General features: G+C 47.1%; 13 non-coding genes and 4 pseudogenes across 13 annotated transcripts; 15 read left to right on the top strand and 2 right to left on the bottom strand.

The window, feature by feature from the left end:
* The first annotated feature begins 13,532 nt into the window (after window positions 1-13,532).
* Window positions 13,533-13,696, top strand: LOC134950473 (U1 spliceosomal RNA). Its single transcript, XR_010183387.1, has one exon. It is a non-coding gene; the product is annotated as a U1 spliceosomal RNA (small nuclear RNA).
* Window positions 13,697-13,848: 152 nt separating this feature from the next.
* LOC134952447 (U1 spliceosomal RNA) lies at window positions 13,849-14,011 on the top strand. Its single transcript, XR_010184965.1, has one exon. It is a non-coding gene; the product is annotated as a U1 spliceosomal RNA (small nuclear RNA).
* A 683-nt stretch (window positions 14,012-14,694) lies between these two features.
* LOC134951853 (U1 spliceosomal RNA) lies at window positions 14,695-14,858 on the top strand. Its single transcript, XR_010184515.1, has one exon. It is a non-coding gene; the product is annotated as a U1 spliceosomal RNA (small nuclear RNA).
* A 152-nt stretch (window positions 14,859-15,010) lies between these two features.
* Window positions 15,011-15,173, top strand: LOC134952263 (U1 spliceosomal RNA). The gene has a single exon (XR_010184825.1). It is a non-coding gene; the product is annotated as a U1 spliceosomal RNA (small nuclear RNA).
* Window positions 15,174-15,844: 671 nt separating this feature from the next.
* Window positions 15,845-16,008, top strand: LOC134951082 (U1 spliceosomal RNA). The gene has a single exon (XR_010183887.1). It is a non-coding gene; the product is annotated as a U1 spliceosomal RNA (small nuclear RNA).
* A 152-nt stretch (window positions 16,009-16,160) lies between these two features.
* LOC134952309 (U1 spliceosomal RNA) lies at window positions 16,161-16,323 on the top strand. The gene has a single exon (XR_010184863.1). It is a non-coding gene; the product is annotated as a U1 spliceosomal RNA (small nuclear RNA).
* Window positions 16,324-16,994: 671 nt separating this feature from the next.
* LOC134953160 (U1 spliceosomal RNA) lies at window positions 16,995-17,149 on the top strand (annotated as a pseudogene).
* Window positions 17,150-17,294: 145 nt separating this feature from the next.
* LOC134953278 (U1 spliceosomal RNA) lies at window positions 17,295-17,436 on the top strand (annotated as a pseudogene).
* A 696-nt stretch (window positions 17,437-18,132) lies between these two features.
* Window positions 18,133-18,296, top strand: LOC134951081 (U1 spliceosomal RNA). The gene has a single exon (XR_010183886.1). It is a non-coding gene; the product is annotated as a U1 spliceosomal RNA (small nuclear RNA).
* Window positions 18,297-18,448: 152 nt separating this feature from the next.
* Window positions 18,449-18,611, top strand: LOC134952308 (U1 spliceosomal RNA). Its single transcript, XR_010184862.1, has one exon. It is a non-coding gene; the product is annotated as a U1 spliceosomal RNA (small nuclear RNA).
* A 671-nt stretch (window positions 18,612-19,282) lies between these two features.
* Window positions 19,283-19,437, top strand: LOC134953159 (U1 spliceosomal RNA; annotated as a pseudogene).
* A 145-nt stretch (window positions 19,438-19,582) lies between these two features.
* LOC134953277 (U1 spliceosomal RNA) lies at window positions 19,583-19,724 on the top strand (annotated as a pseudogene).
* A 695-nt stretch (window positions 19,725-20,419) lies between these two features.
* LOC134951348 (U1 spliceosomal RNA) lies at window positions 20,420-20,583 on the top strand. The gene has a single exon (XR_010184105.1). It is a non-coding gene; the product is annotated as a U1 spliceosomal RNA (small nuclear RNA).
* A 152-nt stretch (window positions 20,584-20,735) lies between these two features.
* On the top strand, window positions 20,736-20,896 carry LOC134952109 (U1 spliceosomal RNA). The gene has a single exon (XR_010184715.1). It is a non-coding gene; the product is annotated as a U1 spliceosomal RNA (small nuclear RNA).
* Window positions 20,897-21,568: 672 nt separating this feature from the next.
* On the top strand, window positions 21,569-21,732 carry LOC134951567 (U1 spliceosomal RNA). Its single transcript, XR_010184284.1, has one exon. It is a non-coding gene; the product is annotated as a U1 spliceosomal RNA (small nuclear RNA).
* Window positions 21,733-23,757: 2,025 nt separating this feature from the next.
* On the bottom strand, window positions 23,758-23,920 carry LOC134951985 (U1 spliceosomal RNA). Its single transcript, XR_010184615.1, has one exon. It is a non-coding gene; the product is annotated as a U1 spliceosomal RNA (small nuclear RNA).
* A 152-nt stretch (window positions 23,921-24,072) lies between these two features.
* Window positions 24,073-24,236, bottom strand: LOC134950950 (U1 spliceosomal RNA). Its single transcript, XR_010183779.1, has one exon. It is a non-coding gene; the product is annotated as a U1 spliceosomal RNA (small nuclear RNA).
* Between the last annotated feature and the right edge of the window lie 1,913 nt (window positions 24,237-26,149).

The raw sequence follows: 26,149 nt of genomic DNA, 5'->3' as shown, positions 1-26,149 counted from the left end.
TATCTTCCTACACTGCCTTCGTGTCAACATTCAGGCGCATCTTCGACGAGCCAGGCCGGGTAACCTCAGCTTCATCCGAGATTCTCCGTTTACGCCAGGGGTCACGTACTGTAGGACAATATCTGATACAGTTCCAGATCCTGGCATCCGAACTGGCATGGAACGACGAGGCCCTGTATGCTGCATTCTGGCATGGCTTATCTGAGCGTATTAAAGATGAGTTAGCTACCAGAGACTTACCTTCTAAGTTAGATGAGCTAATCTCACTCTGCACGAAAGTTGATTTACGTTTCAGAGAGAGAGAGCAACTGAGCGTGGAAGATCATCTGCTCCAAAATCTTCTGCTCCTCCTCCTCGTCAACTGTCACCATCTAAAGATGAGCCCATGCAACTTGGCCGTTCCCGTTTAACTCCTGCTGAGCGCCGAAGACGTCTCTCCGAGTTTCTCTGTCTCTATTGTGCAGCTCCGTCTCACACCATTAACGCCTGTTCCAAACGTCCGGGAAACTCCAAATCCTAGCTCGCCAAGGAGAGGGCCGGCTAGGAGTAATGATCTCCTCTCCATCTCCTCAAGATTGTAATCTCCCAGTCTCGCTTCAAGTTGCTCAACGTTACCGGAACGTCATTGCCCTCCTTGATTCCGGAGCAGCTGGGAACTTTATTACCGAAGCCTATGTTAAACGGTGGTCCCTACCCACCGAGAGACTTCCTTCGTCCATTTCTTTAACTGCCGTGGATGGCAGCAAAATTTTTGATGCAGTTATTTCTTTAAGGACTCTACCAGTTCGTCTGAGAGTGGGAGTTCTTCATTCCGAACTTATTTCTTTTTTAGTGATTCCAAGAGCCACACATCCTGTGGTCCTGGGCCTTCCATGGCTCCGTCTTCACAATCCTACAATTGATTGGACGACTACGCAAATCCTGGCATGGGGTTCCTCCTGTGCTGAGACATGTTTGTTTAAAGTATTGCCTGTCTGTTCTTCCTCCCCCAGGTCGTCTGATGTTCCACCTCCTCCATATCAAGATTTCACGGATGTGTTCAGTAAAGCTTCTGCTGATATCCTTCCTCCTCATAGAGAATGGGACTGTCCGATTGATCTCGTTCCAGGGAAGGTTCCACCTCGAGGCCGAACTTATCCGTTGTCTCTGCCTGAGACGCATTCTATGGAGGAATATATTAAAGAGAACCTAGCAAAGGGGTTCATTCGACCTTCTTCTTCTCCAGCCGGCGCAGGCTTCTTTTTTGTAAAAAAGAAAGATGGTGGTCTGCGGCCGTGCATCGACTACAGAGGTTTGAACGACATTACCATCAAGAACCGTTATCCTTTACCCCTGATTACTGAGCTCTTTGACAGAGTTAGCGGAGCTACCATCTTTACAAAGCTGGACTTGCGAGGTGCATACAATCTCATCCGGATCCGTGAGGGTGACGAGTGGAAGACCGCCTTTAACACCCGTGACGGACATTATGAGTACCTCGTCATGCCCTTCGGATTGAGCAATGCTCCAGCTGTCTTCCAGCATTTTGTCAATGAGATCTTCAGAGACATTCTATACCGTCATGTCGTGGTCTATCTAGACGATATCCTCATTTTTGCCAACGATTTAGAGGAACATCGTTTTTGGGTTAAAGAGGTTCTGTCCCGTCTCCGTGTCAATCATCTCTATTGCAAATTAGAAAAATGTGTCTTTGAAGTCAAGTCCATTCCGTTTCTAGGGTACATTGTGTCCGGTTCCGGACTAGAGATGGATCCTGAGAAACTACAAGCAATCCAAAATTGGCCGGTACCCTTAACCCTCAAAGGGGTCCAGAGGTTCTTAGGGTTCGCCAACTATTACCGAAAGTTTATACGAGACTTTTCCACCATTGTGGCGCCTATTACTGCTTTCACTAAGAAGGGTGCTAACCCGTCCAAGTGGTCTGAAGAAGCCATGCAAGCATTTCATCTTTTAAAACAAAGGTTCATCTCTGCGCCTGTTCTGAAACAGCCTGACATCGACTCTCCTTTCATCTTAGAGGTGGATGCCTCCTCCGTTGGAGTAGGAGCGGTGTTATCTCAGAGGGCTAAAGATGGCCATTTACACCCTTGCAGTTTCTTCTCCCGGAAGTTCTCCCCAGCTGAGCGCAACTATGCCATTGGCGACCAGGAGTTGCTAGCCATCAAGCTCGCTCTAGAAGAGTGGAGGTATCTGTTGGAGGGAGCTTCTCATTCAATCACCATACTTACAGACCACAAGAACCTTTTATACCTGAAGGGCGCACAATGTCTCAACCCTCGTCAGGCCAGATGGGCACTTTTCTTTTCCAGGTTCGACTTTAAACTCCAGTTCTGTCCGGGCTCTCAGAATCGCAAGGCCGATGCCCTTTCCCGCTCATGGGAGCAAGAAAATGAGTCAGAGTCTTCAGACAAGCATCCTATTATAAATCCGTTGGCATTCTCCACGGTAGGGATGGACTCTACGCCCCCATCAGGGAAAAGTTTTGTGAAGCCGATGCTAAGGAAGAAGCTCATGCATTGGGCCCATGCTTCCCGTTTTGCCGGACATACAGGTATCCAAAAAACCCTGGAGTTTATCTCTAGGTCCTATTGGTGGCCAACTCTGAAAAAGGACGTCTTGGAGTTTATTGCATCTTGCCCAAAGTGTGCCCAACATAAAGTATCCCGCCAGTCGCCTGCGGGGCAACTGGTTCCACTATCCGTTCCCCGTCGACCATGGACCCACTTGTCGATGGATTTCATTTCAGACTTACCCATGTGCAACAAGTTCAATACCATCTGGGTGGTAGTTGACCGGTTCACCAAGATGGCACACTTCATTCCTCTCACCGGTCTTCCGTCAGCTTCCAAGTTGGCTCAAGTATTCATACAAGAGATCTTCCGACTCCACGGTCTTCCTGAAGAAATTATCTCAGATCGAGGAGTTCAATTCACAGCCAAATTCTGGCGAAGTTTATGTCAAGTCCTCCAAGTCAAGCTAAAGTTTTCCACGGCTTACCATCCTCAGACCAATGGTCAAACCGAGAGGGTGAATCAGGACTTGGAGGCCTTCCTCCGCATCTATGTGTCCTCCTCTCAAGATGACTGGGTTCAATTACTTCCCTGGGCCGAGTTCTGTCATAACAACCAGTATCATTCTTCATCTGCTTCAACACCATTCTTCACTAACTTTGGATTCCACCCTAAAGTCCCTGAGTTCCAACCGCTTCCAGCAACTTCTGTTCCCGCAGTGGATATCACCTTGCATCAGTTTGCCAATATCTGGAAGAGCGTACGATCAGCTCTGCTCAAGGCATCGTTCAGGTACAAGAAGTTTGCGGATAAGAAGCGTCGAGCAGTTCCTGCTCTCAAGGTGGGTGATCGGGTATGGTTATCCACGAAGAATTTGAGGTTAAGAGTTCCCAGTATGAAGTTTGCACCTCGCTATATCGGTCCTTTCAAGATTGAACAAGTCATCAATCCTGTTGCTTACAGACTCCAGTTGCCTCCCTTCTTAAAAATACCCAGGACATTCCATGTTTCCCTGTTGAAACCGCTGATCTTGAATCGGTTTCATTCCTCACTTCCTCCAACTCCGAAAGTCCAAACTCAACGAGGCGTTGAGTATGAAGTGGCCAAGATCCTGGACTCACGTCACCGTTACGGTCAACTACAATATCTTATTGACTGGAAAGGTTATGGTCCTGAGGAACGTTCATGGACCAATGCTTCTGATGTCCATGCTCCTGCCTTGGTCCGGAGATTCCATTCCAAGTTTCCTCAAAAGCCAAAGAAGTGTCCTGGGGCCACTCCTAAAGGGGGGGGTGCTGTCACGATCCGGGTATCTGGACGCCATTTCTTACCCATCAGATGCCTCCTAAGGCTGGCTCAGCGCTCCAGGACCGGATTCCATCTGTTATCCTGATGTGTACATTCCTGTATCCTCTCCTGTCACTCTGGGACGCTGTCACAGTAAGCGCCATATTACATCTGGCATGGCGTCTCCCGCGGCCTCCGCCGCCGTCCCTGAGCTTCTGCATGCAGAGTGTCAGAGTGGCGATTACGTCAGCCGCGGCCTCCGCTGTGTCCGCGTGGTTGGATGTGCACTTGTCAGCCTGGCGTCTCCTGTCTCCAGTGGCCGGCGCCGCCATTACTGTTTTCATTACCACATGGATTACAAACCAAACTTCCCTCCAAGTGTCTGCATGGGCGCAGCCATCTTGGATTCTGTCAGCTGATCATTTCCTCCAATCTGTTGTCAGTATTGTTAATCTGCATAATTGCCTAGCCAATCCCTTCCTTGCTGCAGGTATAAATACACTGTGCCTGAGCAAGGAAGGCGTCAGTGCTTTGGTTGTCAAACCTAGTTCCTGTTTGTCTCTCTCCTGTGATTGTCTTCCAGGTTCCAGCTCCTGTCTCAAGACTTCCACCATAGAGACCCGCACCAGCATTCCACCTGCGGTGTAGCCTGACTCTCCAATCCATTGTGGATTCATCTGTTTCCAGCTACAACATTACCTGCTCCCAGCTCAGCTTCCAGCAGAGTACAGCTTCCCTTAAAGGGCCGGTGTCCTTTCTACACTTTACCACTCTCCACCGGTATTATTATTTCTCCGCTCTCAAGTTCTACATTTCAGTTCATATTTCATCGCTCCCAAGTTCATTTATTATTTAACTGGTTCCAGCCAGTATCCACTCCGTGCTAACAACAGTCTGGTTCCAGCCAGTATCCACAGCAGCTGTTTTATCTTCAGCAACCCAGCTTTTCCTGGAACACCAGCTGGCACAATCCTGGGTTATCTCCATTGCTACAGTCGGGCCTGGTAAGGACTTTCCATCTAGAAGATCATAAGAACTATCTCACACTACCAGTGCCCTGTGGCTCCTGCCATCCTGTAGTACCCAGGAACTGTATTTATTCTTTGCTGACTTTTACGTTTTCTTTTACTGCTGCTGTGTTGCGGAGTTGTCATAATAAACATCATTGACTTTTATCCAAGTTGTCGTGGTCACGCCTTCGGGCAGTTATTATTCATGTTACTTACATGTCCAGGGGTCTGATACAACCTCCCAGGTTCCGGTACATCTCAGCCCCTACAACTGAGGCTGCCTCCCGTCAGCTCAGGCCCTCAGTTGTGACACAGGCAGATTCCCCCTTTTAACACATAGCTGCAGGCAGATTCCCCCCTTTTACACATAGCTGCAGGCAGATTCCCCCTTTTTACACATAGCGGCATGCAGATTCACCCTTTATACACATAGCGGCAGGCAGATTCCCCCTTTTTACACATAGCGGCAGGCAGATTCCCCCTTTTTACACATAGCGGCAGGCAGTCCCAACAAAGAAAGAAAGAGACGAAAGAAAGAAAGAAAGAAAGAAAGAAAGAAAGAAAGAAAGAAAGAAAGAAAGAAAGAAAGAAAGAAAGAAAGAAGAATTATACTTACCCTCTCCGCTGGCTCAGGCTCCTCGTGCAGCTTGACGATTCCCGGGCAGTAGAGAAGGAGGAGGAGGGAGGTGGAGGAGGGAGCCGCAGCAGCGCTGTGTTATTGGTGGAGGCGCTGCTGCTGCTGCTGCCCCTCTGCTTCACTATAGGCTGTTCTCGGAAGACAGCCTATAGTGAAGCAGAGGGGCAGCAGCAGCAGCGCCTCCACCAGTAACAAAGCGCTGCTGCGGCTCCTTCCTTCACCTCCTCCTCCTCCTCCTCCCCCCCGTGCCGCTGCTCCTCTCATCTCCAAGCGACCCTCCTCCCTCTTCGTGTGTTACAGAGGCGGCAGCGTGTCTGGTGCTGCGGCTGCTGCCCGTAGTGCCCTGGCCTGATCTGTTCGTTACGACGGGCGGCGGGAGTCGCAGGACGCAGACCCGACGGGAGCGCTGGTGTGCGGCTGCGGCATGATACAATGAGTCATTGTGACTCTTTCTAATGCCGGCGGCTGTGGGCCCTTGAGTGCGGCGGGGCCCCAGTGCAATGCACTGCCTGCCCTGCCAGTAGTTCCGCCCCTGGTGCCCCCCACTGGTGTGGGCTCCTGCAAGAGAGCCCCAGCGTCATGCAGTGGATTTGGCAGAAGCAGAGGACTCTGCTCCTGCGATCTTGAAGAGGCTTCTTGGAGTCAGCATCAGCATTCCCTTGGTGAATCCACAATGCCCTCCTATCCGAGACTGCCATGAAATTGGCCCGTGAGCACTTGTGCCCGGTGTAGGATTTTTAAATATGTGTAGTTTACTGTATGCAAGGGTTTAAAACCTTTTAGGAACTGAGATCTAAGGTGTATTACATGTAGTTTAAAAAAAACAAAAAAGGTTTATTTTATGGCAGTAGTTTCCAAACTGGGGTTCTTGCACTGGTAGCAAAGTTTGGTGGTCCAGGACCAATTAAAATTATTTATACTTTATTAAATTGGCAAAACCATTCCCTCACAACATAACTGAACCTGAGGATGACATGCTATAAACACAATTTACTTAATTTTATATTTTTTTCTGAATTTCTCAATAAAAAAAACTTTGGCCTAGGGGTGCCGTGAAACAAATTTTGATACTATTTATTTATATAGTGCTCTTTCTCCAACAGGACTCAAGGCGCTTGAGATATGGCTTCTGGAACTGAACACAGGATTCTAAATGTGGCTGTACCAAGGACCTATACAGTGGCATTACAGGTTGAGTATCCCTTATCCAAAATGCTTGGGACCAGAGGAATTTTGGATATCGGATTTTTCTGTATTTTGGAATAATTGCATACCATAACGAGATATTATGGTGATGGGACCTAAATCTAAGCACAGAATGCATTTATGTTTCATATATACCATATACACACAGCCTGAAGGTCATTTTAGCCAATATTTTTTTATAACTTTGTGCATTAAACAAAGTGTGTGTACATTCACAGAATTCATTTATGTGTCATATACACCTTATACACACAGTCTGAAGTTCATTTAATACAATATTTTTAATAACTTTGAGCATTAAACAAAGTTTGTGTACACTGAGCCATCAAAAAACAAAGGTTTCACTATCTCAGTCTCACTCAAAAAAGTCCGTATTTCGGAATATTCCGTATTTCGGAATATTTGGATATGGGATACTCAACCTGTATTACTTTTTTCTGCTACTGGTTCTTTACCTATGCAAACAAGCATCTGACTTGCCTTTCCTATTGCTTTGTTACATTGCTCACCTGAAATAGTAATACTTAGATAGCTTTCCTCTTGCCATTATAATGCCCTTAATATTATAGTTAGCCTTTGTATTTTTGAGACGTGTATGATTTTGCATTTTTTGGCATTAAATGTTGCCATGTTCTTGACCATTCCTCTAGTCCAGGGGCGGAACTGCCAGAGACAACGGAGTCAGTTGCCGCCGGGCTCCAGCCCTAAAGGGGCTTCCTCCATTGCCCTCCGGCTGTTACGTGCCCTTCCTACTAAATAGACAAAGGCGCTACCAGCAGGGTCTCGCAGTTTGTACATTCCATGCCGTAACACCCTTCTTTCCACCTTTTTCAAGACCCAGCCCAGCAGCCTCGCCGCTGCCACCACCGCTAGCTGCAGCACTGCAAGCGGTGGGGTGCCCCTGCTTCTTCTCACACCACAGATAGCTGGGCAGCACTGCAACTGCCTGCCTGATTGCTCCGCCCCCTTCTGGCTCCCAAGCACCTCTGCTGCCCAGTGATCCAGGAGCCTGCTGCTAGGAAGAAGTGGCCGAGCTTCAGCAAGCGAGTCTGGACACTGGCGGAGGAAGCCATGATAACCAGATAATGGGGAGTGGAGAGCCAGTTCCAAGGTAATACTTTATACAGCTGGTTGAGATCCTGGTCGGTGGATATGGATTCCAAGAAAACCCTGGAGGTGCTTCCTTTCAAGGGAGACACTCTCTTTGGAGAAGACCTCAATAAGATTGTAGCTGATCTGGCTACTGCTAAAACAGCTTGCCTACCTAGTATGACTCCTACCACGCAGAAGGCTAAAAGTACTTTCCCTTGGCCCTTTCATCCTCAAGGTAAAGCGTACCCAAGGTCAGGCATACCCAAAGCAAGCTCATGCTTCCAGACCTGCCAAGCCCAGACTGAAGCAAGCCTGGGCTGCCCATCAGCCTGCTTCCAAAACGGACAAGCCTGCCGCATGACGGTGCAGGCCTCCCTCTGGGGGATCCCAGGGTGGGGGGCCCGACTTCTAGGTTTGGCATAATTCTAAGCTAGAGAATTCTGTTTGGAGCTCACCTTGTACTTTGTGAAGAAATAATCAGCATTGTGGCTGAGCAGATACATGTAGTGTGTGACTGCAAACTGCATGGATCTGCTGCGTTGTAATGCTGATACTTTTTTTTTCAAAGTACCAATAGCTTCATATAATGTTCACAATTTTTATGCAGGATCAAATAGCTCAATAGGTAGGGTGTTTGATTAGAATTCAACAGGTTATAGGTTTGAATCCTGGGTATGGTAGTTTGAGATGTGTTATTTAATAAAGTATGTTGTTCTAACTGCCGGCATCCTATCACCTGGGATATCATACTAAATAAATGGAGTTGATCAATTTTTTTTAAATTTTTTTTTAAACTAGGGACAATTTCCAGATACTTTTCTTTATAACTGAGATTGCCCACTGGAACTTCACATCAGTTGACAACTATGCATGAGTGGGCAGTGCTTGCTCTGGATCTGCCCACCCATTTATGTGCCGTCATAAAAGAAAGCACAACTGACAGTTATCCTGGGCGTACACTACACAATTATCTGTCAGGCTATCTATCCAGTCTGGATGGATGGAATGAAAATCTGGTAATGTATAGGAGCAAATGTCAATTAACCATTTGCTCCCAAACACTAGAAAAGTGGTCAAAAATGGTCATTACACAAATTGGTTAAACCCAAAATTTAACCAATTTGTTTAGGGGACCATTTTTGTCCATTTTCTAGTGTTTGAGAGTAAATCGTTGATGGTCATTTGCTCACATAGATAACCGGATTTCTATTCCAACCAGCCAGTGTTGGAGATATGGTCTGCCAGAATGCATAATGCATACCAGAGCCATAACTAGACTTTTTGGTGCCCTGTGACAGATAATTATATGCCCCCCCCCCCTCCTCCTCCTCCCCATTTTTGCAATATGGACAAAAGGCGCATGCCTTGTGGGGAAGGGGCATAACAAGATTGGTCTCAGAGAAAGCACATGAGATATGAAGATATATCTAGTATACTTGACACTCAATGGTTTGTGGTATTGCCGGGGTGCCCTCCTTAAATGCATATATAGTCACACATGGCGTGTTTGTGCAAATGGCATATCAGCAGTCAGCACTAACTGGTGACATGCCATTTGTACAAGTAAACCATGTGTGACTAATATATAAACATACTTTATTAAATAACACCTCAAGCTATCATACCCAGGATTCAAACCTATAACCTGTTGAATTCTAATCAAATACCCTACCCATTGAGCTACTTGATCCTGCATCTATTCTAACCTCCAAAAACAGATTCAGTTGCATTTTCCAGCGTGTTTTGTTTGCGCCTTTGCAAATGTCTTACATCGACAAACTTATTTAGTACTATTTTGCAAATAGGGTTACATTGTCGCAACATTGTGTTCCCTAATTGCTTGATTTTTTTAAATGCAACAATTGATAAAGACACCTGATAATTGCTCTGTGGAGTCTTATTTTGTGTCTACTTCTTATCTACATTTAATTCCCTACCTCTAATCAAGGCATTTTTAAATGCTGGGGGCTGCCAGGACGTGAGGCCTACCTAGACTTTAGATCTGAATTTGAATGTACTTGTGAACTAACTTAATTTCCTACTTCTAAATTCATTCCTAAATTCACTACTTATATTAATCCTGTAGTTGGGCATTTTGAGCCTTCAATTGTGGGCATTGTTTTGTGTCCAGACCAGCAGCTGGTGGTGTGCATTTTGCTGGAAAGGCATCGAAGACCTCCGATATGCTGCATCTCCTGATGTGTGTCTCCCTCAAGTGGCTGTCAGCAAATGCATGCTAGACACCCCATTCCAAGCTGATTGTGACATCACGGAACATGCATCATAGAACAGGCATGCTAGAATATGGGTCTTCAACCTGCGACCCTCCAGCTGCTGTGGAACTACATATACCAGCATGCCCTGCCTCAGTTTTAGCATACCTTAATAGCAAAACTGTGGCAGGGCATGCTGGGATGTGTAGTTTCACAGCAGCTGGAGGGCCACAGGATGAAGACCCATGTGCTAGAGCCAAGCCGCAGGTACATTGAATGCTAGCAAGCTGAATGTTTAAATCATTTTTGTTCCGCAGCATTCCAATGCGGAAGATTCCATGGAACCAGAGATTATTCCATTGAGAAGGACATGCTGCCTGGATGACTGCACTGTGCAAATTAAATCACGGAGGCAGTTGGCTTGTGGGTGGCTCTGGTGACTGGGTGGTTGGGTGGGCGGTGTGTCGGAGGTGGAGCACATGCAAACGAATGTGTATCATCCAGCTAGTGAGAGTGAAAACTCATGCAGGAGTGTGCCTGCTTGTCAGTGGGTTATGCACCTTGCCAGGCGTCAAATCTACATGGAGCAGCTGGAGGGGACAAGAGCAGGTTTGCAAAATATAGATAGAAGAGCATATATGCTGGCGCATTCTCCATGATTGTGTCAGCTTATGTTTTGGTGCACTGCACTTTCCTTCACTAAGTTTTAGCCATTTTGGTTAAACGCAAGTGTAGTTGCTTCTCGCCCTTTTGGCTGTGATCTTGTATCGTGGTTGAAGAGTCTTCTGGAGGGATTGTTTTCTTCATTGGCGAGAGACTGAAGATATTCCAGGATGGAAGGCTTGGGAACACTATCCGTTTTTCAGTTGTGGAAGAGTTGAAAGACCGGATTGGACTACATTCTATAGTAAAGGATATCTTTGTATTTATTAATCCTCCCTTTATATGTGTCTGTCTTTCAATAAAGCTTCGGGCTTGTGATTCCTTCACCCTCTTACACTCCACACCCATAGCCTTATTAACTGTTGTATTATTGTATTGTTTAAATGTATAGTGCAGTTCATGATTTATAGTGTAGGCTGGCCTGTGCTGTAGTTCTTGAACTGTACTATACCGACAGCATTTGTATTGTGTTTTGGCTGTGCTGCAACACGGTACTTATGTGTGTAATGTTTATGTATGTTTTTTTGCTTCTTTATGTCAATAAAGACTGCTTTTTCAATCCAATATCTGAAAACAATCAATGTTTATCTTTGATGGCAATAGAAGTGGTATGATATTTGCTGCTTTTGAAAGGCAATATCTGATATGTCCCCTATCTGGGAACCATATATTAAATGGCTTTTCAGAAAAGGGAGATGGGAGAAGAGCTTTCAGTACTTGTAGGACCAATGCTCATTTCCTATTCTAGCCTCCAAAAACAGATTCAGTTGCATTTTCCAGCGTGTTTTGGATGCGCCTTTGCAAATGTCTTACATCGACAAACTTATTTAGTACTATTTTGCAAATAGGGTTACATTGTTGCAACATTGTGTTCCCTAATTGCTTGATTTTTTAAATGCAACAATTGATAAAGACACCTGATAACTGCTCTGTGGAGTCTTATTTTGTGTCTACTTCTTATCTACATTTAATTCTCTACCTCTAATCAAGGCATTTTTAAATGCTGGGGGCTGCCAGGACGTGAGGCCTACCTAGACTTTAGATCTGAATTTGAATGTACAAAGGGAGATGGTAGAAGAGCTTTCAGTACTTGTAGGACCGATGCACATTTCCTATTCTAGCCTCCAAAAACAGATTCAGTTGCATTTTCCAGCGTGTTTTGGATGCGCCTTTGCAAATGTCTTACATCGACTAACTTATTTAGTACTATTTTGCAAATAGGGTTACATTGTTGCAACATTGTGTTCCCTAATTGCTTGATTTTTTAAATGCAACAATTGATAAAGACACCTGATAACTGCTCTGTGGAGTCTTATTTTGTGTCTACTTTTTATCTACATTTAATTCTCTACCTCTAATCAAGGCATTTTTAAGTGCTGGGGGCTGCCAGGACGTGAGGCCTACCTAGACTTTAGATCTGAATTTGAATGTACTTGTGAACTAACTTAATTTCCTACTTCTAAATTCATTCCTAAATTCACTACTTACATGAATCCTGTAGTTGGGCATTTTGGGACTTCGATTGTGGGCATTGTTTTGTGTCCAGACCAGCAGCAGGTGGTGTGCATTTGCTGGAAAGGCATCGAAGACCTCCGATATGCTGCATCTCCTGATGTGTGTCTCCCTCAAGTGGCTGTCAGCAAATGCCTGCTAGACACCCCATTCCAAGCTGATTGTGACATCACGGTACATGCATCATAGAACAGGCATGCTAGAACATGGGTCTTCAACCTGCGACCCTCCAGCTGCTGTGGAACTACACATCCCAGCATGCCCTGCCTCAGTTTTAGCATACCTTAATAGCAAAACTGTGGCAGGGCATGCTGGGATGTGTAGTTTCACAGCAGCTGGAGGGCCACAGGATGAAGACCCATGTGCTAAAGCCAAGCCGCAGGTACATTGAATGCTAGCAAGCTGAATATTTAAATCCTTTTTATTCCGCAGCATTCCAATGTGGAAGATTCCATGGAACCAGAGATCCTTCCATTGAGAAGGACATGCTGCCTGGATGACTACACTGTGCAAATTAAATCACGGAGCCAGTTGGCTTGTGGGTGGCTCTGGTCACTGGGTGGTTGGGTGGGTGGTGTGTCAGAGGTGGAGCACATGCAAATGATTGTGTATCATCCAGCTAGTGAGAGAGAAAACTCATGCAGGAGTGTGCCTGCTTGTCAGTGGGTTATGCACCTTTCCAGACGTCAAATCTACATGGAGCAGCTGGAGAGGACAAGAGCAGGTTTGCAAAATATAGACAGAAGAGCTCTCCAGCCTAGTTTGCTGTCTGTTTCCACTTCTCTTTTCTTGAGCCGCTCCCTTCTATGCCCTTGCGCACTATCCTGACTTCTCCCATCTGCTTACTTTGTGCCTTCCAACGCACAATGCGAACTACAGGTAGTGCTGCAGGGCCCACACCCTTTTACTTGCCATACAGAGCAGCTCTGGAGCTGTTACAGTGCCCAGCTTCTGCAAGAAATCAGCTTGAATGCTTCAGGGGCTGGGGCATAGCCAACATGAGCCCCACACCGAAGGAGGGTGGAGGTGTTTAATGCGAACTAGGGGTCATCCAAGCGCCGCAAAAGGCCGCCATGCCCTGCACGCCCCTTTTCTCTTTTCATATGCAGACGAGGGTTGAAGCCAACTTTGACCCACTGCTTGGATGACATCACCATATGCAAATCCATCTGCTGCAGGCCTTCCCCCAGGAATGCTTGCACTAGTTGTTGCATTTGGTTTGTTGTTTGGGGGTGCTTCAGTATTAGGCAGCCTTCTGCCCTCCCATGTTCTTCTGAAAATATGTGTTCTCCCTGCAGTTGTTGTCCCCAGATGAGAGTTCCCTTGTGCTGCCTCAGTTGAATCTTCTTAACTTGACAGAGATGTGCCTGAGCAGCGGCCCTCCCCAGCAATATCCCAAATCATACTTATTTTGCATAGGAGATACCATGGTCATGAAGATTGTTCTCCCAGGGTGAGGTTCATTCATTGCATTCTGGGTATGCTGACCCCTGTGATTTCCCCAAATGTGGGAAACTTGACTGCATTATTTGTGGTAGTGGGGGACTGTGTTTGTGCTTTCCTCTGGTCAGCTCTGGTAAAAGTCAGATTTCTTTGTCTCAGATCTTCCTCTAGCCTTGTTCTTCTTTCGAGAGTTCCCTTGTGCTGATTCAGTTGGATCTCCTTCACTTGACAGGGGGGTGCCCAAGCAGCGACCCTCCCCAGCTCTAGCCCAACTCCTACTTATCTGCCAGGTGAGATACTATGATCATGAAGGTGCTTCTCTCAGGGCAAGGCTCACCCATTGCACTCTGGGTGTGCTGCCCCTGTGATTTCCCCAAATGTGGGAAACTTGACTGCATAATTTGTGTTTCCACTGGTCGGCTTTCATATAATTCAGATCTCTTTGTCTCAGGTCTCTCTCCAGCCTAGTTTGCAGTCTGTTTCCACTTCTTTTTTTTTGAGCCCCTCCCTTCTATACCCTTGTGCACTATCCTGATTTCTCCTCCTGTCTGCTTACTTTGTGTCTTCCAATGCACAATGCAAACTACAGGTAGTGCTGCAGGGCCCACAAACTTTTACTTGCATTACAGAGCAGCTCTGGAGCTGTTACAGTGCCAAGCTGCTGCAAGAAATCAGCTTGAATGCTTCAGGGGCTGGGGCATTGCCAACATGAGCCCCACACCGAAGGAGGGTGGGGTGTTTAATGCGAACTAAGGGTCATCCAAGCGCCGCAAAAGGCCGCCATTCCCTGCATACCCCTTTTCTCTTTTCATATGCAGATGAGGGTTCCAGCCAACTTTGGCCCACTGCTTGGATGACATCACTGTATGCAAATCCGTCTTCTGCAGACCTTCCCCCAGGAATGCTTGTACTAGTTGTTGCATTTGGTTTGTTGTTTGGGGGTGCTTCAGTATTAGGCAGCCTTCTGCCCTCCCATGTTCATCTGAAAATATGTGTTCTCCCTGCAGTTGTTGTCCCCAGATGAGAGTTCCCTTGTGCTGCCTCAGTTGAATCTCCTTAACTTGACAGAGATGTGCCTGAGCAGCGGCCCTCCCCAGCCCTCCCCAGCCCTATCCCAAATCATACTTATTTTGCATAGGAGATATCATGGTAATGAAGACTGTTATCCCAGGGTGAGGTTCATTCATTGCATTCTGGGTATGCTGACCCCTGTGATTTCCCCAAATGTGGGAAACTCGACTTCATTATTTGTGGTAGTGGGGGACTGTGTTTGTGCTTTCCTCTGGTCAGCTCTGGTAAAAGTCAGATTTATTTGTCTCAGATCTTCCTCTAGCCTTGTTCTTCTTTCGAGAGTTCCCTTGTGCTGACTCAGTTGGATCTCCTTCACTTGACAGGGAAGTGCCCGAGCAGCGACCCTACCCAGCTCTAGCCCAACTCCTACTTACCTGCCAGGTGAGATACTATGATCATGAAGGTGCTTCTCCCAGGGCAAGGCTCACCCATTGCACTCTGGGTGTGCTGCTCTTGCGATTTCCCCAAATGTGGGAAACTTGACTGCATAATTTGTGTTTCCCCTGGTCGGCTCTCGTATAATTCAGATCTCTTTGTCTCAGGTCTCTCTCCAGCCTAGTTTGCTGTCTGTTTCCACTTCTCTTTTCTTGAGCCGCTCCCTTCTATGCCCTTGCGCACTATCCTGACTTCTCCCGTCTGCTTACTTTGTGCCTTCCAACGCACAATGCAAACTACAGGTAGTGCTGCAGGGCCCACGCCCTTTTACATGCTTTACAGAGCAGCTCTGGAGCTGTTACAGTGCCCAGCTGCTGCAAGAAATCAGCTTGAATGCTTCAGGGGCTGGGGCATAGCCAACATGAGCCCCACACCGAAGGAGGGTGGAGGTGTTTAATGTGAATTAGGGGTCATCCAAGCGCCGCAAAAGGCCGCCATGCCCTGCACATCCCTTTTTTCTTTTCATATGCAGACGAGGGTTGAAGCCAACTTTGACCCACTGCTTGGATGACATCACCATATGCAAATCCATCTGCTGCAGGCCTTCCCCCAGGAATGCTTGCACTAGTTGTTGCATTTGGTTTGTTGTTTGGGGGTGCTTCAGTATTAGGCAGCCTTCTGCCCTCCCATGTTCATCTGAAAATATGTGTTCTCCCTGCAGTTGTTGTCCCCAGATGAGAGTTCCCTTGTGCTGCCTCAGTTGAATCTCCTTTACTTGACAGAGATGTGCCTGAGCAGCGGCCCTCCCCAGCTCTATCCCAAATCATACTTATTTTGCATAGGAGATACCATGGTCATGAAGATTGTTCTCCCAGGTTGAGGTTCATTCATTGCATTCTGGGTATGCTGACCCCTGTGATTTCCCCAAATGTGGGAAACTTGACTGCATTATTTGTGGTAGTGGGGGACTGTGTTTGTGCTTTCCTCTGGTCAGCTCTGGTAAAAGTCAGATTTCTTTGTCTCAGATCTTCCTCTAGCCTTGTTCTTCTTTCGAGAGTTCCCTTGTGCTGCATCAGTTGGATCTCCTTCACTTGACAGGGGGGTGCCCGAGCTGCGACCCTCCCCAGCTCTAGCCCAACTCCTACTTACCTGCCAGGTGAGATACTATGATCATGTAGGTGCTTCTCCCAGGGCAAGGCTCACCCATTGCACTCTGGGTGTGCTGCCCCTGTGATTTCCCCAAATGTGGGAAACTTGACTGCATAATTTGTGTTTCCTCTGGTCGGCTCTCGTATAATTCAGATCTCTTTGTCTCAGGTCTCTCTCCAGCCTAGTTTGCTGTCTGTTTCCACTTCTCTTTTCTTGAGCCGCTCCCTTCTATGCCCTTGCGCACTATTCTGACCTCTCCTGTCTGCTTACTTTGTGCCTTCCAACGCACAATGCAAACTACAGGTAGTGCTGCAGGGCCCACACCCTTTTACATGCTTTACAGAGCAGCTCTGGAGCTGTTACAGTGCCCAGCTGCTGCAAGAAATCAGCTTGAATGCTTCAGGGGCTGGGGCATAGCCATCATGAGCCCCACACCGAAGGAGGGTGGAGGTGTTTAATGCGAACTAGGGGTCATCCAAGCACCGCAAAAGGCCGCCATGCCCTGCATGCCAATTTTATCTTTTCATATGCAGACGAGGGTTGAAGCCAACTTTGACCCACTGCTTGGATGACATCACCATATGCAAATCCATCTGCTGCAGGCCTTCCCCCAGGAATGCTTGCACTAGTTGTTGCATTTGGTTTGTTGTTTGGGGGTGCTTCAGTATTAAGCAGCCTTCTGCCCTCCCATGTTCATCTGAAAATATGTGTTCTCCCTGCAGTTGTTGTCCCCAGATGAGAGTTCCCTTGTGCTGCCTCAGTTGAATCTCCTTTACTTGACAGAGATGTGCCTGAGCAGTGGCCCTCCCCAGCCCTATCCCAAATCATACTTATTGTGCATAGGCGATACCATGGTCATGAAGATTGTTCTCTCAGGGTGAGGTTCATTCATTGCATTCTGGGTATGCTGACCCCTGTGATTTCCCTAAATGTGGGAAACTCGACTGCATTATTTGTGGTAGTGCTTTCCTCTGGTCAGCTCTGGTAAAAGTCAGATTTCTTTGTCTCAGATTTTCCTCTAGCCTTGTTCTTCTTTCGAGAGTTCCCTTGTGCTGCCTCAGTTGGATCTCCTTCACTTGACAGGGGGGTGCCCGAGCAGCGACCCTCCCCAGCTCTAGCCCAACTCCTACTTACCTGCCAGGTGAGATACTATGATCATGAAGTTGCTTCTCCCTGGGCAAGGATCACCCATTGCACTCTGGGTGTGCTGCCCCTGTGATTTCCCCAAATGTGGGAAACTTGACTGCGTAATTTGTGTTTCCCCTGGTCGGCTCTCATATAATTCAGATCTCTTTGTCTCAGGTCTCTCTCCAGCCTAGTTTACTGTCTGTTTCCACTTCTTTTTTCTGGAGCCCCTCCCTTCTATACCCGTGTGCACTATCCTGACTTCTCCTCCCGTCTGCTTACTTTGTGCCTTACAATGCACAATGCAAACTACAGGTAGTGCTGCAGGGCCCACACCCTTTTACTTGCCTTACAGAGCAGCTCTGGAGCTGTTACAGTGCCCAGCTGCTGCAAGAAATCAGCTTGAATGCTTCAGGGGCTGGGGCATGGCCAACATGAGCCCCACACAGAAGGAGGGTGGGGGTATTTAATGCGAACTAGGGGTCATCCAAGCGCCGCAAAAGGCCGCCATGCCCTGCATACCCCTTTTCTCTTTTCATATGCAGATGAGGGTTCCAGCCAACTTTGGCCCACTGCTTGGATGACATCACCGTATGCAAATCCGTCTTCTGCAGACCTTCCCCCAGGAATGCTTGTACTAGTTGTTGCATTTGGTTTGTTGTTTGGGGGTGCTTCAGTATTAGGCAGCCTTCTGCCCTCCCATGTTCATCTGAAAATATGTGTTCTCCCTGCAGGTTGTTGTCCCCAGATGAGAGTTCCCTTGTGCTGCCTCAGTTGAATCTCCTTTACTTGACAGAGATGTGCCTGAGCAGCGGCCCTCCCCAGCTCTATCCCAAATCATACTTATTTTGCATAGGAGATACCATGGTCATGAAGATTGTTCTCCCAGGTTGAGGTTCATTCATTGCATTCTGGGTATGCTGACCCCTGTGATTTCCCCAAATGTGGGAAACTTGACTGCATTATTTGTGGTAGTGGGGGACTGTGTTTGTGCTTTCCTCTGGTCAGCTCTGGTAAAAGTCAGATTTCTTTGTCTCAGATCTTCCTCTAGCCTTGTTCTTCTTTCGAGAGTTCCCTTGTGCTGCATCAGTTGGATCTCCTTCACTTGACAGGGGGGTGCCCGAGCTGCGACCCTCCCCAGCTCTAGCCCAACTCCTACTTACCTGCCAGGTGAGATACTATGATCATGTAGGTGCTTCTCCCAGGGCAAGGCTCACCCATTGCACTCTGGGTGTGCTGCCCCTGTGATTTCCCCAAATGTGGGAAACTTGACTGCATAATTTGTGTTTCCTCTGGTCGGCTCTCGTATAATTCAGATCTCTTTGTCTCAGGTCTCTCTCCAGCCTAGTTTGCTGTCTGTTTCCACTTCTCTTTTCTTGAGCCGCTCCCTTCTATGCCCTTGCGCACTATTCTGACCTCTCCTGTCTGCTTACTTTGTGCCTTCCAACGCACAATGCAAACTACAGGTAGTGCTGCAGGGCCCACACCCTTTTACATGCTTTACAGAGCAGCTCTGGAGCTGTTACAGTGCCCAGCTGCTGCAAGAAATCAGCTTGAATGCTTCAGGGGCTGGGGCATAGCCATCATGAGCCCCACACCGAAGGAGGGTGGAGGTGTTTAATGCGAACTAGGGGTCATCCAAGCACCGCAAAAGGCCGCCATGCCCTGCATGCCAATTTTATCTTTTCATATGCAGACGAGGGTTGAAGCCAACTTTGACCCACTGCTTGGATGACATCACCATATGCAAATCCATCTGCTGCAGGCCTTCCCCCAGGAATGCTTGCACTAGTTGTTGCATTTGGTTTGTTGTTTGGGGGTGCTTCAGTATTAAGCAGCCTTCTGCCCTCCCATGTTCATCTGAAAATATGTGTTCTCCCTGCAGTTGTTGTCCCCAGATGAGAGTTCCCTTGTGCTGCCTCAGTTGAATCTCCTTTACTTGACAGAGATGTGCCTGAGCAGTGGCCCTCCCCAGCCCTATCCCAAATCATACTTATTGTGCATAGGCGATACCATGGTCATGAAGATTGTTCTCTCAGGGTGAGGTTCATTCATTGCATTCTGGGTATGCTGACCCCTGTGATTTCCCTAAATGTGGGAAACTCGACTGCATTATTTGTGGTAGTGCTTTCCTCTGGTCAGCTCTGGTAAAAGTCAGATTTCTTTGTCTCAGATTTTCCTCTAGCCTTGTTCTTCTTTCGAGAGTTCCCTTGTGCTGCCTCAGTTGGATCTCCTTCACTTGACAGGGGGGTGCCCGAGCAGCGACCCTCCCCAGCTCTAGCCCAACTCCTACTTACCTGCCAGGTGAGATACTATGATCATGAAGTTGCTTCTCCCTGGGCAAGGATCACCCATTGCACTCTGGGTGTGCTGCCCCTGTGATTTCCCCAAATGTGGGAAACTTGACTGCGTAATTTGTGTTTCCCCTGGTCGGCTCTCATATAATTCAGATCTCTTTGTCTCAGGTCTCTCTCCAGCCTAGTTTACTGTCTGTTTCCACTTCTTTTTTCTGGAGCCCCTCCCTTCTATACCCGTGTGCACTATCCTGACTTCTCCTCCCGTCTGCTTACTTTGTGCCTTACAATGCACAATGCAAACTACAGGTAGTGCTGCAGGGCCCACACCCTTTTACTTGCCTTACAGAGCAGCTCTGGAGCTGTTACAGTGCCCAGCTGCTGCAAGAAATCAGCTTGAATGCTTCAGGGGCTGGGGCATGGCCAACATGAGCCCCACACAGAAGGAGGGTGGGGGTATTTAATGCGAACTAGGGGTCATCCAAGCGCCGCAAAAGGCCGCCATGCCCTGCATACCCCTTTTCTCTTTTCATATGCAGATGAGGGTTCCAGCCAACTTTGGCCCACTGCTTGGATGACATCACCGTATGCAAATCCGTCTTCTGCAGACCTTCCCCCAGGAATGCTTGTACTAGTTGTTGCATTTGGTTTGTTGTTTGGGGGTGCTTCAGTATTAGGCAGCCTTCTGCCCTCCCATGTTCATCTGAAAATATGTGTTCTCCCTGCAGTTGTTGTCCCCAGATGAGAGTTCCCTTGTGCTGCCTCAGTTGAATCTCCTTTACTTGACAGAGATGTGCCTGAGCAGCGGCCCTCCCCAGCCCTATCCCAAATCATACTTATTTTGCATAGGAGATACCATGGTCATGAAGATTGTTCTCCCAGGGTGAGGTTCATTCATTGCATTCTGGGTATGCTGACCCCTGTGATTTCCCCAAATGTGGGAAACTTGACTGCATTATTTGTGGTAGTGAGTGACTGTGTTTGTGCTTTCCTCTGGTCAGCTCTGGTAAAAGTCAGATTTCTTTGTCTCAGATCTTCCTCTAGCCTTGTTCTTCTTTCGAGAGTTTCCTTGTGCTGCCTCAGTTGGATCTCCTTCACTTGAGAAGGGGGTGCCCGAGCAGCGACCCTCCCCAGCTCTAGCCCAACTCCTACTTACCTGCCAGGTGAGATACTATGATCATGAAGGTGCTTCTCCCAGGGCAAGGCTCACCCATTGCACTCTGGGTGTGCTGCTCCTGCGATTTCCCCAAATGTGGGAAACTTGACTGCATAATTTGTGTTCCCCTGGTCGGCTCTCGTATAATTCAGATCTCTTTGTCTCAGGTCTCTCTCCAGCCTAGTTTGCTGTCTGTTTCCACTTCTCTTTTCTTGAGCCCCTCCCTTCTATGCCCTTGCGCACTATCCTGACTTCTCCCGTCTGCTTACTTTTTGCCTTCCAACGCACAATGCGAACTACAGGTAGTGCTGCAGGTCCCACACCCTTTTATTTGCCTTACAGAGCAGCTCTGGAGCTGTTACAGTGCCCAGCTGCTGCAAGAAATCAGCTTGAATGCTTCAGGGGCTGGGGCATAGCCAACATGAGCCCCACACCGAAGGAGGGTGGAAGTGTTTAATGCGAGCTAGGGGTCATCCAAGCGCCGCAAAAGGCTGCCATGCCCTGCACGCCCCTTTTCTCTTTTCATATGCAGACGAGGGTTGAAGCCAACTTTGACCCACTGCTTGGATGACATCACCATATGCAAATCCATCTGCTGCAGGCCTTCCCCCAGGAATGCTTGCACTAGTTGTTGCATTTTGTTTGTTGTTTGGGGGTGCTTCAGTATTAGGTAGCCTTCTGCCCTCCCATGTTCATCTGAAAATATGTGTTCTCCCTGCAGTTGTTGTCCCCAGATGAGAGTTCCCTTGTGCTGCCTCAGTTGAATCTCCTTTACTTGACAGAGATGTGCCTGAGCAGCGGCCCTCCCCAGCCCTATCCCAAATCATACTTATTTTGCATAGGAGATACCATGGTCATGAAGATTGTTCTCCCAGGGTGAGGTTCATTCATTGCATTCTGGGTATGCTGACCCCTGTGATTTCCACAAATGTGGGAAACTCGACAGCATTATTTGTGGTAGTGGGGGGCTGTGTTTGTGCTTTCCTCTGGACAGCTCTGGTAAAAGTCAGATTTCTTTGTCTCAGATTTTCCTCTAGCCTTGTTCTTCTTTCGAGAGTTCACTTGTGCTGCCTCAGTTGGATCTCCTTCACTTGACAGGGGGCTGCCCGAGCAGCGACCCTCCCCAGCTCTAGCACATGTATGTTTGTTTTTATTTTACTACATTGTGGTTTTTGGCTCTATACCATGTAATGCATGTCTTTTAACAGTAGTCAAGTCTTCCAATGTGCTTGTTAGTGAAACCCAATACATAGCTTTATTTTATTTTGTTTCTTCAAATATTGAATGCATATGTCTTATAACTTTTTTTTTCAATATGTAAACATTTTTATTATAAGATTTTCAATGACACAAGTACATCCAAGTTGCAGATTATGGGTTGTGAAGGACAAATCAACCATATAAACAATTTAAGCAATTTAAATTGCATGCAGGTAGTAGAATATCAAACTCCTTGGATGAGAGTTGGTCGTAATAAACTAGGATAGAAAAGAATAAAGTAGAAAATAAGATTTTAAACCTACCGGTAAATCTTTTTCTCGTAGTCCGTAGAGGGTGTTGGGGACTCCGAAAGGACCATGGGGATAGACGGGCTCCGCAGGAGACATGGGCACTTTAAGAAAGACTTTAGTTCTGGGTGTGCACTGGCTCCTCCCTCTATGCGCCTCTATGCCACAGTTAGAGAAACTGTGCCCAGAGGAGACTGACAGTATGAGGAAAGGATTTTGTTAATCCAGGGCAAGATTCATACCAGCCACACCAATCACACCGTATAACTTGTGATAAACTACCCAGTTATGAGTACGAAAAAACAACATACTGTAGCATCAGTGCAGGACCGATGCAACTATAACATAACCCTTATTGAAGCAATAACTATATACAAGTATTGCAGAAGTAGTCCGCACTTGGGACGGGCGCCCAGCATCCTCTACGGACTACGAGAAAAAGATTTACCGGTAGGTTTAAAATCTTATTTTCTCTAACGTCCTAGAGGATGCTGGGGACTCCGTAAGGACCATGGGGATTATACCAAAGCTCCAAAACGGGCGGGAGAGTGCGGATGACTCTGCAGCACCGATTGAGCAAACATGAGTTCCTCCTCAGCCAGGGTATCAAACTTATAGTATTTTGAAAAGGTGTAGTGCCGAGACCCCTCGGGCAGCCGCCCAAGAAGAGCCCACTTTCCTCGTGGAATGGGCCTAGACCGATTTCGGTAACTGCAATCCAGCCATAGTATGCGCTTGCTGAATCGTGTTACAAATCCAGCGAGCAATAGCCTGCTTTGAAGCAGGGGCACCAATCTTGTTGGTTGCATACAGGACAAACAGCGCTTCAGTTTTCCTGACTCTAGCCGTCCTGGCCACGTAAATTTTCAAAGCCCTGACCACATCAAGTAACTCGGAATCCTCCAAGTCACGCGTAGCCAAAGGCACCACAATAGGTTGGTTCATATGAAAACATGAGACCACTTTTGGTAGGAATTGAGGATGGGTCCGCAATTCCGCTCTATCCACATGGAACACCAAATATGGGCTTTTATGTGACAAAGCCGCTAATTCCGACACTCGCCTAGCCGAAGCCAAGGCTAATAACATGACCACCTTCCACGTGAGATATGTTAACTCCACCGTTTTAAATAGCGAGCAATCAACTCAGAATGACCCCCATAGTGTATTGCAAAAAAATATCTGTAAATCCAATGGTACCGTAAGTGCGGTATATACTCGCACTTCTTTGCGGGGCGAGAACATCTCCCCTAAGTGAAGTCAGCCCTATGAATAGAGTTTGTGTGATCCCTGTGCAGCAGTCACAGAAAGCGTTCATCTCTGCAGTTTGTCACTCAAATTACATTGTTGCATTTTTTCTAGAAGTGGATCTGAGAGCTGTTACCCGCAGACCAGCTACAATAATTATCCTGGGATAGTGCGCAAGGGCATAGAAGGGAGCGGCTCAAGAAAAGAGAAGTTGGAACAGACAGAAAACTAGGCTGGAGAGAGACCTGAGACAAAGAGATCTGAATTATACGAGAGCCGACCAGGGGAAACACAAATTATGCAGTCAAGTTTCCCACATTTGGGGAAATCGCAGGAGCAGCACACCCAGAGTGCAATGGGTGAGCCTTGCCCTGGGAGAAGCACCTTCATGATCATAGTATCTCACCTGGCAGGTAAGTAGGAGTTGGGCTAGAGCTGGGGAGGGTCGTTGCTCGGGCACCCCCCTGTCAAGTGAAGGAGATCCAACTGAGGCAGCACAAGGAAACTCTCGAAAGAAGAACAAGGCTAGAGGAAGATCTGAGACAAAGAAATCTGACTTTTACCAGAGCTGACCAGAGGAAAGCACAAACACAGTCCCCCACTACCACAAATAATGCTGTCAAGTTTCCCACATTTGGGGAAATCACAGGGGTCAGCATACCCAGAATGCAATGAATGAACCTCACCCTGGGAGAACAATCTTCATGACCATGGTATCTCCTATGCAAAATAAGTATGATTTGGGATAGGGCTGGGGAGGGCCGCTGCTCAGGCACATCTCTGTCAAGTAAAGGAGATTCAACTGAGGCAGCACAAGGGAACTCTCATCTGGGGACAACAACTGCAGGGAGAACACATATTTTCAGATGAACATGGGAGGGCAGAAGGCTACCTAATACTGAAGCACCCCCAAACAACAAACAAAATGCAACAACTAGTGCAAGCATTCCTGGGGGAAGGCCTGCAGCAGATGGATTTGCATATGGTGATGTCATCCAAGCAGTGGGTCAAAGTTGGCTTCAACCCTCGTCTGCATATGAAAAGAGAAAAGGGGCGTTCAGGGCATGGCGGCCTTTTGCGGCGCTTGGATGACCCCTAGTTCGCATTAAACACCTCCACCCTACTTCGGTGTGGGGCTCATGTTGGCTATGCCCCAGCCCCTGAAGCATTCAAGCTGATTACTTGCAGCAGCTGGGCACTGTAATAGCTCCAGAGCTGCTCTGTAAGGCAACTAAAAGGGTGTGGGCCCTGCAGCAATACCTGTAGTTCGCATTGTGCGTTGGAAGGCACAAAGTAAGCAGACAGGAGAAGTCAGAATAGTGGAGATAAGAAGTAGACGCAAAATAAGACTCCACAGAGCAGTTATCAGGTGTCTTTATCAATTGTTGCATTTAAAAAATCAAGCAATTAGGGAACACAATGTTGCAACAATGTAACCCTATTTGCAAAATAGTACTAAATAAGTTTGTCGATGTAAGACATTTGCAAAGGCGCATCCAAAACACGCTGGAAAATGCAACTGAATCTGTTTTTGGAGGCTAGAATAGGAAATGAGCATCGGTCCTACAAGTACTGAAAGCTCTTCTCCCATCTCCCTTTTCTGAAAAGCCATTTAATATATGGTTCCCAGATAGGGGACATATCAGATATTGCCTTTCAAAAGCAGCAAATATCATACCACTTCTATTGCCATCAAAGATAAACATTGATTGTTTTCAGATATTGGATTGAAAAAGCAGTCTTTATTGACATAAAGAAGCAAAAAAACATACATAAACATTACACACATAAGTACCGTTTTGCAGCACAGCCAAAACACAATACAAATGCTGTCGGTATAGTACAGTTCAAGAACTACAGCACAGGCCAGCCTACACTATAAATCATGAACTGCACTATACATTTAAACAATACAATAATACAACAGTTAATAAGGCTATGTGTGTGGAGTGTAAGAGGGTGAGGGAATCACAAGCCCGAAGCTTTATTGAAAGACAGACACATATAAAGGGAGGATTAATAAATACAAAGATATCCTTTACTATAGAATGTAGTCCAATCCGGTCTTTCAACTCTTCCACAACTGAAAAACGGATAGTGTTCCCAAGCCTTCCATCCTGGAATATCTTCAGTCTCTCGCCAATGAAGAAAACAATCCCTCCAACAGACTCTTCAACCACGATACAAGATCACAGCCAAAAGGGCGAGAAGCAACTACACTTGCATTTAACCAAAATGGCTAAAACTTAGTGAAGGAAAGTGCAGTGCACCAAAACATAAGCTGACACAATCATGGAGAATGCGCCAGCATATATGCTCTTCTATCTATATTTTGCAAACCTGCTCTTGTCCCCTCCAGCTGCTCCATGTAGATTTGACACCTGGCAAGGTGCATAACCCACTGACAAGCAGGCACACTCCTGCATGAGTTTTCACTCTCACTAGCTGGATGATACACATTCATTTGCATGTGCTCCACCTCCGACACACCGCCCACCCAACCACCCAGTCACCAGAGCCACCCACAAGCCAACTGGCTCCGTGATTTAATTTGCACAGTGCAGTCATCCAGGCAGCATGTCCTTCTCAATGGAATAATCTCTGGTTCCATGGAATCTTCCGCATTGGAATGCTGCGGAACAAAAATGAT

This window comes from Pseudophryne corroboree, chromosome 8 (genome assembly GCF_028390025.1).
Source record: "Pseudophryne corroboree isolate aPseCor3 chromosome 8, aPseCor3.hap2, whole genome shotgun sequence".
In the NCBI taxonomy this organism is placed as follows: Eukaryota; Metazoa; Chordata; class Amphibia; order Anura; family Myobatrachidae; genus Pseudophryne; species Pseudophryne corroboree.
The sequence above is the reverse complement of the archived record's forward strand: the minus strand, read 5'-3'. Positions and strand labels throughout refer to the sequence as shown.